Genomic DNA, 14028 nt, shown 5'->3' with positions numbered 1-14028 from the left:
CTTGTGCTGAGGAGAAGAGCTGGAACATACCAGGGACCACAGATATCTATTATGTTGAGCTGTTGTTGAGCTGTTGTCAAGGGCCCCAAACTCCTCATGGCACCTCTGTGACTAAAGCTACAGCAGCAGCAGCGGCGGCAGTATGCCTCTGCTGATACATCCCACATCTGCCTATAGTGCAAAAAACAAAAGGCTATCTGTCTCTGGAGGCACTCCTGTGATACATTTCTAAGTGTCAGGTCCACAACCTTGCTGGGGAAGAAAAAAAAATCAAACCCCTTTGGCTCCTCCGCTGTTCCTCTGCTTGTTTTTGCCACACAGTGATACAACCGAAAGCCCCTCCAGGCACAGGACTTCACACAAGCTCTTCAATGCTTGGCAACTGACACAGGGGGCCTAGTTAAAAATACCCCGGCTTCTTTACCAGCACGCAGTGTAAGAACAGCATCTCATTCCAGCCACTACATTGAAAAAATATGAGCGGGAAGAGCAGACTGATGAGACAAGAGAATACATTAACATCCAAAAGAGAAATACATTTCATTCAAAGCAAATGGGCCTCTGTGTCTCAACCTGGTGAGGAAGAGGAAGAAGACACTTAACATAAGTCATGCATTAGGACTCTGCATTAGGGCTGGTGCAATATGACTTTAAAACAACAGTAGATCTCAATATTTTTAGAATATATTGTGATACATGAGATTAAGGATTGACGGATTATCGGGGCTGATAGTCAGTGTTTTTTTGTTTTTTTGTGTCTGACCGACAATTAAATTATCTAAAAATTAGAACCCGATCAATATATTGGTTGGCAGATGTTGGCCTATCACAGAAATCAGCTCATATCGGTATCAGCCTGTATGTAATTGATATCAGCTGATATGAAACTTTTTGGTTTTATAGAACATAGTGCAGATAAAGATGCTTGGGGTGATTTATAATTATTACCTTTTGAGTGAAGTTTACTGTTTCAGTTCACTGACATTATGGGCTCGGCTTGGCTCTATTAGAAATTGCACAATTTTGGCTCTGATGGAGTGTTCTGTCTCTGTCTGTAGTCACCACTCTCTGGTCTCACTCAATGTCCCGCCCACAACACTATCTGATTGGCTACACATCACAAGTAATATCTGATCAACACTCAATCATCTAAATATCTATTCTGGAGCAAGATCCTGATGAACTTTTACAGAGGAGCAATAGAAAGCATCCTGACTGGAGTCATCACAAACTGGCATAGTTCGTGTATCGCCCAGGTCAGGAAGTCTCTACAGCGGGTGATTAAAATCACCCAGAACATCACTGGTACCATGTACAGAGCATCAGTGACATCGATGAAGTGAGATGTATGCACAGAGCCCAAAGGATACTAAAAGACAACACCCATCCCAACCTGTCTGTTCACCCTGCTGCTGTCTGGCAAAAGATGCAGAAGTATCTGCTGCCGTACCACCAGACTACAGAGCAGCTTCATTCCATTCATTTGTTTTTACCACAGATGTATATATATAAATATCTCTGATCAGTCTCCAGTATCAGTATTGGCCCTAAAAAAAGTTATTGGTCGATCCCTACATGACATATATCTTGATATTTTAAAATCTCCTCAAAAGCACTGCATAAATGCTCCCACTGGGCAACAAAAATGTAATAACACCATATTTTTGACCAAATACCATGATAATGATATTGCAAGAATACTGTCGGGATGGTACTTTCACAAAATATGAACAAAATTAGATTTTTGATAAATAAGGATCAGTAATGTGGATATACTGACTAAGAAATGACATCACTTTACTGTCATGCAGCCTTTACCACCAGGTAAAGACAACACTTATGTCATATCACGATCTAACGATATCTAAAACACAATATGACGATATATAGTCTCATATAACGATATAATGCTCGGCTCTACTCTGCACCGATCAACACAAGATGCACCCGAATTCCTGACTGATAGAATATTGATTGCAGCGCTTCCTTGCTTCCAATTTAACCCCATTACACATCCAGCACTCCGGTTTAATTATCTGACTTCAGTATTATAACACCTCGCTTTGCTGAGTGCCGGGGCTGTAAACATCTTGATGTGATCTGGGGCTGACACACTCTGAGAGTGATTAAGCAAATCAACATAAATTAATGAAACTAATAAATCACTGCATGTGATGGCAATTTTCTCGCTTGTCTATGCTGATGAAGATCTCAAATACACTTCCCCTACAATGCTTTAATTACGTGCTTGTGCCATGAGATTTCTGTAAAACAACCCCACTACGACGCCGCCACACACACTACAAACACAAGCAATTATGATGAAGAGAAAGCGGGAAACAGAACTCAGATTTAGTCCTCTGGCTAATGAGATTAATTTACTGTATATGAAGATTCACTCGACAGACATCATGCTGTGTTCAAACACGTTTTCTTTTATTCGTCCAACTTCTCGCATTTCAATTAAACTTCTGGACCGTCATCAGCATTAAAAGAACTACAAGAACCTTTCAAACCTGGTTCCCAGCCAACACTGACCATCTGTGCTCCACATTTCGAGTAAAGGTTGAAAAAGCCGGGAGTATCAAGGAGATTTTCCTCGTGCGCCTCAAGCAGCCAACACATAAAAGGATTGGATGAAGAAGTGCAGGCGCAATCTGGATATTATTCAGAAGATAGTTCCATTAAAAGCAGCAGCTGACAAGGCGAACAAGCCAAGAGTCTCCTCACTGTCTCAGTTAACCGCAGCCCTGCTTTTCAAAACAGCACTGACAGGCTGGGTTTGAACATAATTGGACGAGCGACTGATTACATTTACAGCTGAGTGACAACGCACCAGGAGAGGAAATGAAGTCACGAAAGTTTACCCTGTGCAATTTTGTAAATCATTACTCTGAAACGGGACTAAGATCACATTCGCTGGCACGGCGCTGAGTGGGCCGGGCCAAACATCACATTTGGGAAATATAAACTTAACTCTACAAAACAAGGAATTCATATTAGCGAGTGCGGCTGGATTTTGTCAAATGATTGTGCAGTTTATGGACAATTTATGAGACAGAAAGTCCCGAGCAATGATGAGAAAACAATCTCAGCGTGGCAGAAATGGTTAGGTTTTTACGCTCCTGGGAGCCGGAGCGGTGCAGGTTGCTAACTTCCCCTCAGATGTCCTTACCAACATTATAATGTGGTTTCCTTTGAGAGCTATAGTACTTAGCTCTGTTGCCAAGGCTGAGTGAGCAGCTTCCCCGCTGGACACCTTAATGAGATCTGCACAGGTGTCACCATAGTTTCACAGCTGTCTGGAGGCTCCAACATAAGAAGACAATGTACAGAAGCTAATACAGACTGAAACAAGGCTTACCTCCCCTGTTTCACATTTACTGTATATACTGTACATCATGATAATGAGAACAGAGATTACCTCTAACAGGCTGGCTACATTGAACACGTATCGTATGTTGATCGGCTGCTGCAACTCAACGCTTCACTGTAATCTGTCTGTTTGTTAAGTTAAACTTCCTGTATACAGGAAATGAGTCTAGCTGGTTTCCACTTTGGGGTCTTGATCCTCCTGACAACAAACAGCTGGTGGTTGTTTAGTCACTTTCTAGCTTACTGTCTGTGGATGTTAACTTACCCATATTATACACACTTTCGCCTGTGACTCACACAATCCTACATGCACTGCAGGTGTAGACACTAAAAAAATACTCTGATGCAAACTGCTGCATACATTACGCGTTCATTACGGCAGCGCTAATATCAAGGCTAATATCAGCATGCCAACATGCTGATGTTTAGCATGTTAGCGTGTATGATTTATAATGCAAGTATAATGCTTGCTATGTTTGCCATCTTAGCTTAGCATGTTTAGCATAGCATGTTGAAATTTGCTATTTAGCAGTAAACAGAAAGAAGAGCTAAAGCTAAGGCCTCAAGACATGGTCAAAAAAGATATATTGTGATTATTTTGTCAGATATTGAGATTGCGATATGATTCACGGTTAGTGAGAATGATCATTTTTGCATCACAGTTTTCATTTTCACAATAGAAACTATTAAAATTATAATTATGTAACTTTTGTTGGGGTCTGTACCAAACAACATTTTTTCTTACATCTGGAGAACAAGATTAATAAACCAGAACATCTCTGCAGCACTTATTATTATAATCCTGTTTCTGTCACACAGTTTACCTTTATCAAAAAATAGCAGCTTCTAGAAGTTTGGATATTACACTAAGCCATCCTGCTATTTTGATCATATTGCAGTTAATTGTGCAACCGTAGCTGAGGCTGATGAGACTGTCATTTGTTTTGCAGGTATTTTGTTATAAACTAAAGTACCTGACAAAGCAAACATTTTGGCCAGATGGTGAGGATGGATTAAAAAGGGGATCACCAAAGTTATTACAAGTAAAAAGAACATAAATGTCTGCACGATATTTTATCGCAAAGCATCCAGTAGTTGTCAAGACATTTCTCAGTGAGTTACATCCTTTGCAGACCAAGAATACCTGCACAATATTTCATGCCAATCCATCTAATAGTAGTCGAGATATTTTAGTGCCGATCAAAGTGGAGGAGCCGGCCAACGAACAAAAAGCATTAAAACATAGAGAGAAAACCAGAGACCATCTTGCGCTCGGATCACACCAGCCAGACACCCATCTAAATTTTCATGTTCTAGCCCAGGACTACATCTTCAAATGAACATGATATCAACTCCACACCTGTAAAGTTTTGTAACTGTGTCTTGCATGGCTAAAGGTGTCTCCATGACCACATTTAGCCATGGTGACACACAAGAAAAAAACATTAGCAGCCAACGCTGTCGCAGCTGGTTAGAAACTGTCTCCTGCTAATAGTCGCTCATCTTTTCTCTTTACAATCTAAACTATAAAACACCATAGAAAACACATCTTTATAGAAAAGTTTCTACTCTGGGAAATTGGACTTGTATTTATTCATCTCTCTTAAAAAGGAAATTATCCACTGGTCACAAATAGTCTTCAAGATTGACACTCGATCGACACCAATTTCGTACCACTGTAAAGGACAATCTAGTCGTTGCAAATAGTCAAAGCCTATCTCTATCACATGAAAATAGCTTGATGTGACAGCAAAAGGCTCCAATAGGAGAATCATTCGCTTTCTCGTGGCCACAAATTGAGTATTCAGCTCAATGCCGTCCTCCTCACTGAGTATGTTTTACATGAATGAATTCTTTAAGGGCCAACTAATTTTATATTCCTCTGGCGTACTGCTATACGCCTGTTATTGAATCTCAAGGTCAGTTGTTGATATTTTCTCTCATCTCTCATCTGTCATTTTGCTGTCTCCAGCTTTCACTTTTTACTCATAGATCACAGAAAGCAGCATGATTGGTATCAAATAATTTGGACCACATTAACATGTAAATGCAAAGGTTGAAGTGTTAAAGTGTTAAAGGTGTAATTTGTGAAATATGGCCAGAATTCAAAGGAAGGTCCAAAAATATAGGGGTCAGCAGATCACCAGAGTGTCCGACAACTGCTGCCCTTTGCTCGCTATCCTTGGCTGTAGCTAGCTACCGTTAGCTAATTAGCTCATGGCTCAGTTAGAGAAGGAGCCAGTGGCCTTAGAGTTCATCTGGTCCGGGACCTTGGATCACAGGGGGAGTTCAGCAGGGGCGATGAGGCCCAGTTCAACTGGATATGGCCTTAAGGTGAACACACACGGACACTGAGCTGGGACTGAAAACAGCCTCCAAGACCAATGGAGGACGGTTTGACAATGTAGTGATACAGAGAGGAGGTGATTTACAGAGGCTCTGATCAGGACTATGACTCTGGGGACAAGAGTTTATCAAAGTTTATGACACTTGCACATTTTGTTCAGCAAGATAGTCTTCACAGATGGAAACCACTGTGATTATTGAAGCATAATGAAAAGGCTGACATCAGGTTATAAACGACCTATGTTGCAGTCGCATGACTTAAACGTCACCCCCACTAAGTCTTACTACATTATACTATATTTAATTTACCATAAATTGAACATTCTACAAAAAAAACATTCTGTAAAAACAGAGTTACAATAGTTTGCAACTAAAGTCGGCCTGTAAAGACGGAGTAGTGAGTAGATGAGTCTCCATGTTCAGTCTGATGATAGTTAATGTTCCTGAAAACTTCTGTAGTTTCATTTAGCCACTTGTTGGGGAATTTACTGACATATTTTACATCTCAGAACAAAACATAAAAATCCCTTAAGATTGTGTTAACCACAGGCCTTATTTCAGGCATCTTACCAAACACCCACTTAAACTAGAATTACTGCATCACAGTTGTATGCCTCTGCACCAGGGATCAACCAATACGACCTTTTCAGGGCCGATACCAATTATTAGAAATCAAGGAGACTGAAAACCGATATTGGGGCCGATAATCATTTGCAGTAAAAATTGAACTCTTCAATTTACTCAAGTACTGTACTTTATTACAATTTTAAGGTACTTTACTTGAGTATTTCCATTTTCTGAATGTGTCATCAAAGCCAAAATGGCACATTTTTAAATTAGTGTATTCTGACAATCGAAAAATTGAAAAAATGCTTAATATCAGCCAGGGCCGATGATTAGTCCACCCCTACTCCGCACATCGGTCATGCTGCTGTTCCTGAGCTGGTGCTGAATAATGGGCATAACATTTTTTGGAGAATATTATGATGTCACAGTGAAGTTGACCTTTGACCTTTTGGATATAAAATGTCATCACTTCATCATTTTATCCTGTTAGACATTTGTGTAAAAAATGTGTCATAGTTATTAGACCAATGGTAAATGGACTTGCATTTCTACAGCATTTTCCAGTCTACTGACCACACAAAGTGCTTTAAAAATACTTTACACACACATTCATACACTGATGGTGGAGGCTGCAATGCAAGCTATTCAAATCTAATCAGTTCATCCTTTAATGAACAGTCCTTCATTTCAAGTGACATTTGTGCCAAATTTGAAGAAATTCCCTGAAGGCTTTTCTGAGATATCGCATTCACAAGAATGGGACACCATGAGGTCACAGTGACCTTCACCTTTGACGGCCAAAATCTAATCAGTTCATCCTTCAGTCGAAGTGGACAGTTTCGAGAAGTTCCCTCAAGGCATTTCCTGAGATATCAAGCTGGCAAGAAAGGGACAGACGGATGGACGGAAGGACATCCCAAAAATAAAACTTCTGGCCACAACCTCTGGCACAGACGCATAAAAACCCAATGACTTCAAGGCGAGGGAACCTGAAGTGCAAAAATGTGAACTTTCCGGGTTTTAGGACTCGTTCCTGCAGCACTCTGTACCCTTAGCCTGAAGCTAACTCTCCAGTCAGCCGAACTAACAGTAAAAATCACAACTGCAATGTTGTATAAACTGTTCCTGATGATGCCAAACGACATGTAGCATAAAGGATGTATAACATTTGCAGAAAAAGGAAAGGCTCGCTTCACTTCATGCACAAGTTCATCTTGTGTCAGCAGGGAAATAGAAGCTGCAAGCTGTTTACCTCTGAGGAAATCAAATGAGCGGAGACTTCCAATTAAGCCAATATCCATGGATCAGAGGGAAGTTGACTCGGTTTGTTTTGTTTGGCTTCGACTGGCACGCTCAGCCCGTCTCTCTTCGTGCAGAAGAGTGTGTGTCACAGCACTTTTTCCTGATGAGTCCAATGTGATCTGTCATTCTTTCTGTCATTCACTCTCTCTCTCTCTCTCTTCCTCTCTCCCTCTGGACTCCTTCCATCACTCGTCCGAGGGAGAGGGTGGCGTGACAGTGATGTGATGGGCCTACACAGACTGTCAAGACCGATTGCTACACTGGGAGATTTGCAAACACACACGCCACACACACAGAGTGGATGTGTGCCACACAAACACACAGACACAGTCACACATGCGTGCATTCACCCATATTAATACACACAATCGCACACATGCATGACCATACAATCACAGACTGGGCGGCATGCACACACACACGGTCCAGTGAACTTCTGGGCCTGTCAGCCGAAGGTCGCTCAATCTGACAAAGTGTTCCAGTTGGAAACAGGCCCAGGGAAGAACACGGCTTCACCGCCTCCACTATATTATGAAACACACACATACCTGAAACATTTTCCTCAATAGCATAAAAACACACATTTTTCACATCGTGGCCTCTATTAATGCCATCGTCGCCTTGTCATGAGCTCAAGAACACGACAAATGCTTCAAATGTGTAACCTCTACAGTATAAACATACACAGCAGATGACATACGGTGCTCACACATGACCCACGATCAGATATTTCAGATTTGTTGCAGGCCTTTGTAAAACTGTCACACATCAGATTGCCTTCCTTCCTCCAAACACACCTCCATGCCCTTTAAACCACACACGCGCACACACACACCCCAGTCAAGGATGATCAGTGTGAATTTCTGCCAAACAGTGCTTCCTCTCCTCCCTGACGTGCACACACACACACGACCAAACACACACGCAGAGGCCTAACCCCACAGGACAGCATGTCAGGCAAAGATCTGAGAACACATTTTCGACTTGGCTGAGCAATCGAGCGGCCCGGGGGTCCACTCGGGTGCTGGTCCCTGCCCACCCTCCGTCTGCCCCTCCTTCTGCATCGCCAGTCAACAGCGACTAGCCGATGAGGCCAGCCAGACAGAGATGAATCCGTATTCTGCTGCCACAGCTGCCTGTAAGACTCAATTCCTGTGTTTTATTCTGTGTCTGTGGACCAAACACTGCTGCTTTGTAGGACAATCTCATCCAGAGAGTGGGACTTTGGCAGCTGATGTACACTTGATGGATACTTCAGAGATGATGTGGTGCTTTTTAAGGACACTGTCGTGTAAAGCTGCAGCGCTACCACCACACTGTACAGTGAACAGAACACAAATAATACAAAGAAGTCATGAGTCTGAGGCATTTAAAGGGATAGTCCACCCCAAAATCAAAAATACACATCAGCCGTAGAGATGTCAGCCTTCTGCGTCTCCCAGCAGCAGAAAATATGTAGGAACTATATGTTCTTTCCATATCACCACACAGAAGGAAGTGTACTACTTCTGCTCATGGATGATAGCTAGTTGAGTTAGCTTCCTTTTACTAGCCTAACATTTCAGCTCAGCTGAGGAGGACGCCATTACTGTTTACGAGCCTCTCGTTCATGAGGAGATGCATATTTTCCCTCTGCGCAGTGATACGCAAGAAAATAGTTGAGATTTAGATGAGATTTTTTTATAAATAATCACCAGTAATGTGGATATAATGACTAAGTGGGTAAAGGCAAGTATTAGAATAAGTGTAACAGTCTGGTAAGTTTAGAAAATGGCATCACTTTACTGTTATGCAGCCTTTAAAACCAGGAAAAAACAAACTTATGCCATTTTGCGATATAACAATATCCAAAATCTAAGACAATATACTGTATAGTCTTGTATCACGATAAAGATCTACAGCATAGCCATAACCACTAAGTTCTTAATTATCCTCATGTTGCTGGTTAAGTTTCATTTACATTAGTAATGTTTTTACAAATGACGCAGGAAAAATGACAAATTATTGTTTTTAATCTTGTTTGTTTCAGAAGCATGCAAAAATGTAATTTTCCTCATACAATGCATTTACAATTATGTACATGAATATTATTTTCAGGGTCAGAAATGTTGCTGATTGGGTCTTTGAAAGAATGAAATTCGAAACGCTGCAGTTTAAAAAGTAAGTGACTGAGCAACATGAACTAAACTGTCCATTTGAAGTAAACTTTAAAACATGTTGAGCCAGTGAATCAGCTGAAATCGATCAGATCACTAAAAACAACCAGTGATCGTCCTTTGAAATGTGCGCTGCACAAAGTGAGATAGCTTCTCATTCAGATGATAGAAAGCAGTGTATCGTGCTGTGGTGTTTCTACATGTCAGGGTCACAAAGAAATATTTAACTGGTTCATTTAGAAATGAAGAGTGTTACCACAACAGTGTCAGCTCATCATTAATACCACATGAATGAAGCAGTAAACAGGACACATACTATTGTTGCATCCCTTGTTGTGCCGTATGCAGATCAAAAAACATGCATCAAAAAAATGAGAAAAAAGGTCCTTCACCAAAAATATAAACATCAAAGTTTCCTCAGCATTTGTGAATGATTAGCACCACATTAGCTGAAGAGCCAATTAGGCCTCGAGAGTGAGGAGCCTGTTATTAGCACACACTTGTCACTGTAGCACCGAGGAGAGCTCACTTCCGTCCCGCTGCTAGGAGCCAGGTGGCCTTTGTTTGTGAGCTGCAGACGCTCTCAACAGTAATCTTTCCTCTGAAGACCTGTCTGCTCCTCTGTGCTCCACTTAGACCTCGAGTCTGACAACCGCAGGAGAGATGAAACACACACAGACACAGAGGAAGTGGTGGGGGAGGTCACTCTAGTACAGAGGCAGTTTATGGTACAACACACACTGCGTCACAGACGAGGCCGTGTCAAAACACAGACTCGGAATACCTCAGCCACCACCAGCGCTGCTTTTGTGAATTTGTGTGTTTGAGAGTGTGATTGTGCGTGCAGATGTGTGCATTAGTACCGTGAGAGAAGGAGGCAGCAGCTCACAGTTCCTTGTCGTTATTTTTAACCAGAACTGTGGTGGTTGAATGGGGAAGTGTGTCTGTCTGGTTTTGTCGCTTGCTTTAAGCACACCAATCATCTCTTTCTGTCTCAAACTATCTCTGTGAGAGAGAAAGACAGAGAGAGAGGAAATAAACTATATCTTAAAATAAAATGCATATGCAAAGCTAAGCTGCTGCTACCTTGATGTGGAGCCAAACGCCGCGCCATGTTTAACAGTGTTTTGTATGAGGCCGAGTGTGTTTCTGTGTCGAACAGCGAGCGAAAGGAGGGGAAAAGAGAAAGTCTGCTAATGAGCAGTGTGTGTGATCTTTGTGCTGACAGTAGCTAACCCCACCACTCCCAGACACACTCACACATGCACACACACACTAACATGCACACATGTCCTGGGAGACAAGTGTGGAGAAAGTAGTCCCAGCGTGAGAGTAGTAATTAGACTCCCATCCATTAACACAAGGGGCTGTGGAGGAGGAGGACGAGCAGCAGGTGTGTAGGCGTATGGGTGTTTCTGCCAGTGTGTATCTGTGTGTGTCTGTGTTTTTCCTTTGTGTACACGTACATAATGATCGTGTGCGAACACATTGTTAATTGTGGGCGCTGTCTGTGTGTGTCTGTACAGTAAGCCTGCGTATGTGTGGCTGTATGCTAACAACAGTGTGCAGGAGTGAGCGCGGTGACCCTAAAGTATGGATGCATCTGTTACAGGAACTCAGCAGCAGGTGTGAAAACAGTACAAAGACGGAGAAAGCATGTTCAAAGACGAGTTTGTTTACACATTCAAAGTCAACGAAGCACAAAGGAGGAAAAGCTCAAACTGCAGTGTTTCCTCAGTACATCCTGGCTTAGCTGTTTCCACTAGCTTCACACAAATGAACCAGAATTTTAAATACAAGCTTTGTAGCCTTTATTCTCAAAGTCTGGCTCAGAACTGCTACCGAAATAAATAAGGATACATAAAGAACGTGAAGTGTACAGTGCAGGGGGTTGAGTCAGAGTGCACCATATGTACCATCACTACAACCTCCCTGAGCCCAACTGTCCTCCTCAACATCAAGAGCAGAATCAGTGCTGTTAGCAAGCGCCACATTTTCAGATTTCTTAAGGCTCATTTATACTCAACGTTAGATACTGTACAGACGGAGCCTTCTGTCTGACCTCTGCGTTCATTTCATCTGTATTTCTGCACATTTCTGAAAGTTTATGGATACGGCGCAACTGAGAAGTACCTCCGGTAGTCGTAGCAGTGCAGCCAATAGTTCAAGTGCGACACGACCACAGGAAGAAGAAAAACTTTTTACATTTTTAAAATGGAATTTCTTGAGGAGAGGTTATGCAAGTTGTTGTTTTGAGCATCTTTATGATGTTACTTCGCCCGAGCACAGAGAAATGAAATGTTAATAAGAATAATAATTGAATACAAAAATCATAATAAATGTTAAAATGATAAAATATTTGTCAGTGGCCTTGGTGAAAAAAAGATCCACAATAAAAGGGGCAGCAGGCCGTAACCACCGAGTGCATCAGCCTATTATTCACAATATGTGATTACACAGACCATCTGCCGTCATGACACAACTACTGTAACCCTACAATCAGCATCCATCATGGTTTATCTCACTGCTCCAAACAGGGTGTCAGTCTAAGAGGAAATCTAGCTGAACTGAGCTCTGATTAGCCCCTCGGGCCCGGCTGGATGGGAATAGAGAATGATGCAACACGTAAATGTCACCTGATGGGATTCTTTTTATGCTCCGTATAATGAGATCCCATTAGCTTAGATTCTCCCACAGGATTTGGAACTGATAATTTAAGAGATTACTGGTCTGCTGATGAGGTCAGTGGGTTTGTAGGTTGGAAGTTTTGCCAGGGGCGATGTTGATTGTTGGCCTTGCTGTGCAGACACCTGTGGGAAAGGGATGGGCCCACCCAAGTGACTACATGTGTGTGTCTAACCTGAGCACTTTTGTCAAATACTCAGAAAGAAGAGGAGCGTAGAGCGAGCCTGAGTGTGTGTGAGAGAGTGAAAGGAAAAGCGAGTGAGTGTGTGAGTATGCTGTATACAAACCACAGGTTTGCTCCATGCTGTAATTTACCCTGCCGCCAAAACCACCGCTGCTTCTGCTGTTGCTGCCGAGCGCTGCGGCAGAGTTTAGCGTCTCTGGCTGTCTCGCTGGCTGGGGTTGGCTAGCGCTCGCAGACGGAGGTTATGCTAACCCTATGACTGTTTGTTTATCTTGCAGCCAGAACCGACCATTAAAAGTGGGCCCTCAGTCAAAAGCACAAAAACAGACGCTTGTCATGTTCGAGGGCTGTAATTGTAGCTCTCGCGTGATGTTTTTATTTTCCCTCTGACCTCGCTGGATAAACTCAAGAAGCCACTTAACATCGGGCTTGGCTTGCCAGAGCCCAGAGACAGAGAGTTAAGCAACATGCAGTCAAAGGAGACACATTTTTTCCCCCTCCCTTTTTAATTCATAGCTGGGAGCACTTGTTGCTTTCACTTATATAAAGACATATAAAAGACTCAGTACCTGTTGCCTGATTATAACCTCTCCATGCACTCCCTTTAAATCTTACGCATTATCACTGGCACTGAGATCAACCCCACTGCAAACTTGTTGAAGGTTACCACACAAGCTGTAAATGCTTTGTTTACTATGGGAACAAGCGTCTTTAAATTAGCCTCCTGCAGATTACTACGTGCATAAAACAGTCCTGCACCACCGCTGCAGGGATTTGGACAAAACATAGCTTCTACTTTAACATCATCCCGATGCAAGTGAGCATATGTTGCCTCCCTTCCTTGAAATGTTGACAGGAGAGAGCTCAGAGGTTCCAAACTTCACTTTTGGTTGTCATCAATTAAGCTGGAAACACTGGGTACTCTGGGGACACGATCTCTCCCCTCGTCTCCAGCTCTCCCTCTTATCTTTATCTGCGTCTATGTCTGCTTAGTGTCATTATGAGATGTGCAATTATAGTCACAGAGCAGAGGAAAGACAAAGCGACTCAAGAGAAGAAAGAGAAGAAGAGAGGAAATAGGCTTGTTTTCCATTTTTCCATGTGACAGGCGTAATTGACAATTTTGAGCCAGGCCAGGGGGAGACTCATCTGGTGGGATGGAGGAATTTAGTGAGATTAAAGGTTAAGACGGGCTAATTACTTCAATAAGACGCGCAGACATGTTGTTACATCAACCTACAATCCAGCAGTGCGGATGATGAATTTAAAACCGCGGTTCACAAGAAGAATCCGGGAAAAAGCGAAGTAAATGTTTCACAGACATGACTTGTTGACAGCTAAATACCACTGAGTTACATCAAATCATTCCCGATTTTAAACAGAAACAGCCTGAAGGATGACCTCGGGGTGAAA

General features: G+C 42.3%; 1 protein-coding gene across 3 annotated transcripts in view; it reads right to left on the bottom strand.

Annotated features, from left to right (window-relative positions):
- Nucleotides 1-14028, bottom strand: part of tle3b (TLE family member 3, transcriptional corepressor b) — a 148585-nt gene that overhangs the window by 60837 nt on the left and 73720 nt on the right. The window contains exon 1 of one of the 3 annotated variants that reach the window (XM_084350907.1): nt 10247-10265. The exons of the other annotated variants lie outside the window; for them this stretch is intronic. The gene's annotated coding sequence lies outside the window, so the exon portion shown is untranslated. Of the gene's footprint in view, nt 1-10246; nt 10266-14028 lie in introns of those variants that run through there. 3 annotated transcript variants of the gene reach the window in all.

This window comes from Pagrus pagrus, assembly GCF_965226575.1.
Source record: "Pagrus pagrus genome assembly, chromosome: 1".
Taxonomy (NCBI): Eukaryota; Metazoa; Chordata; class Actinopteri; order Spariformes; family Sparidae; genus Pagrus; species Pagrus pagrus.
This window is presented reverse-complemented; position numbering and strand designations above follow the sequence as displayed.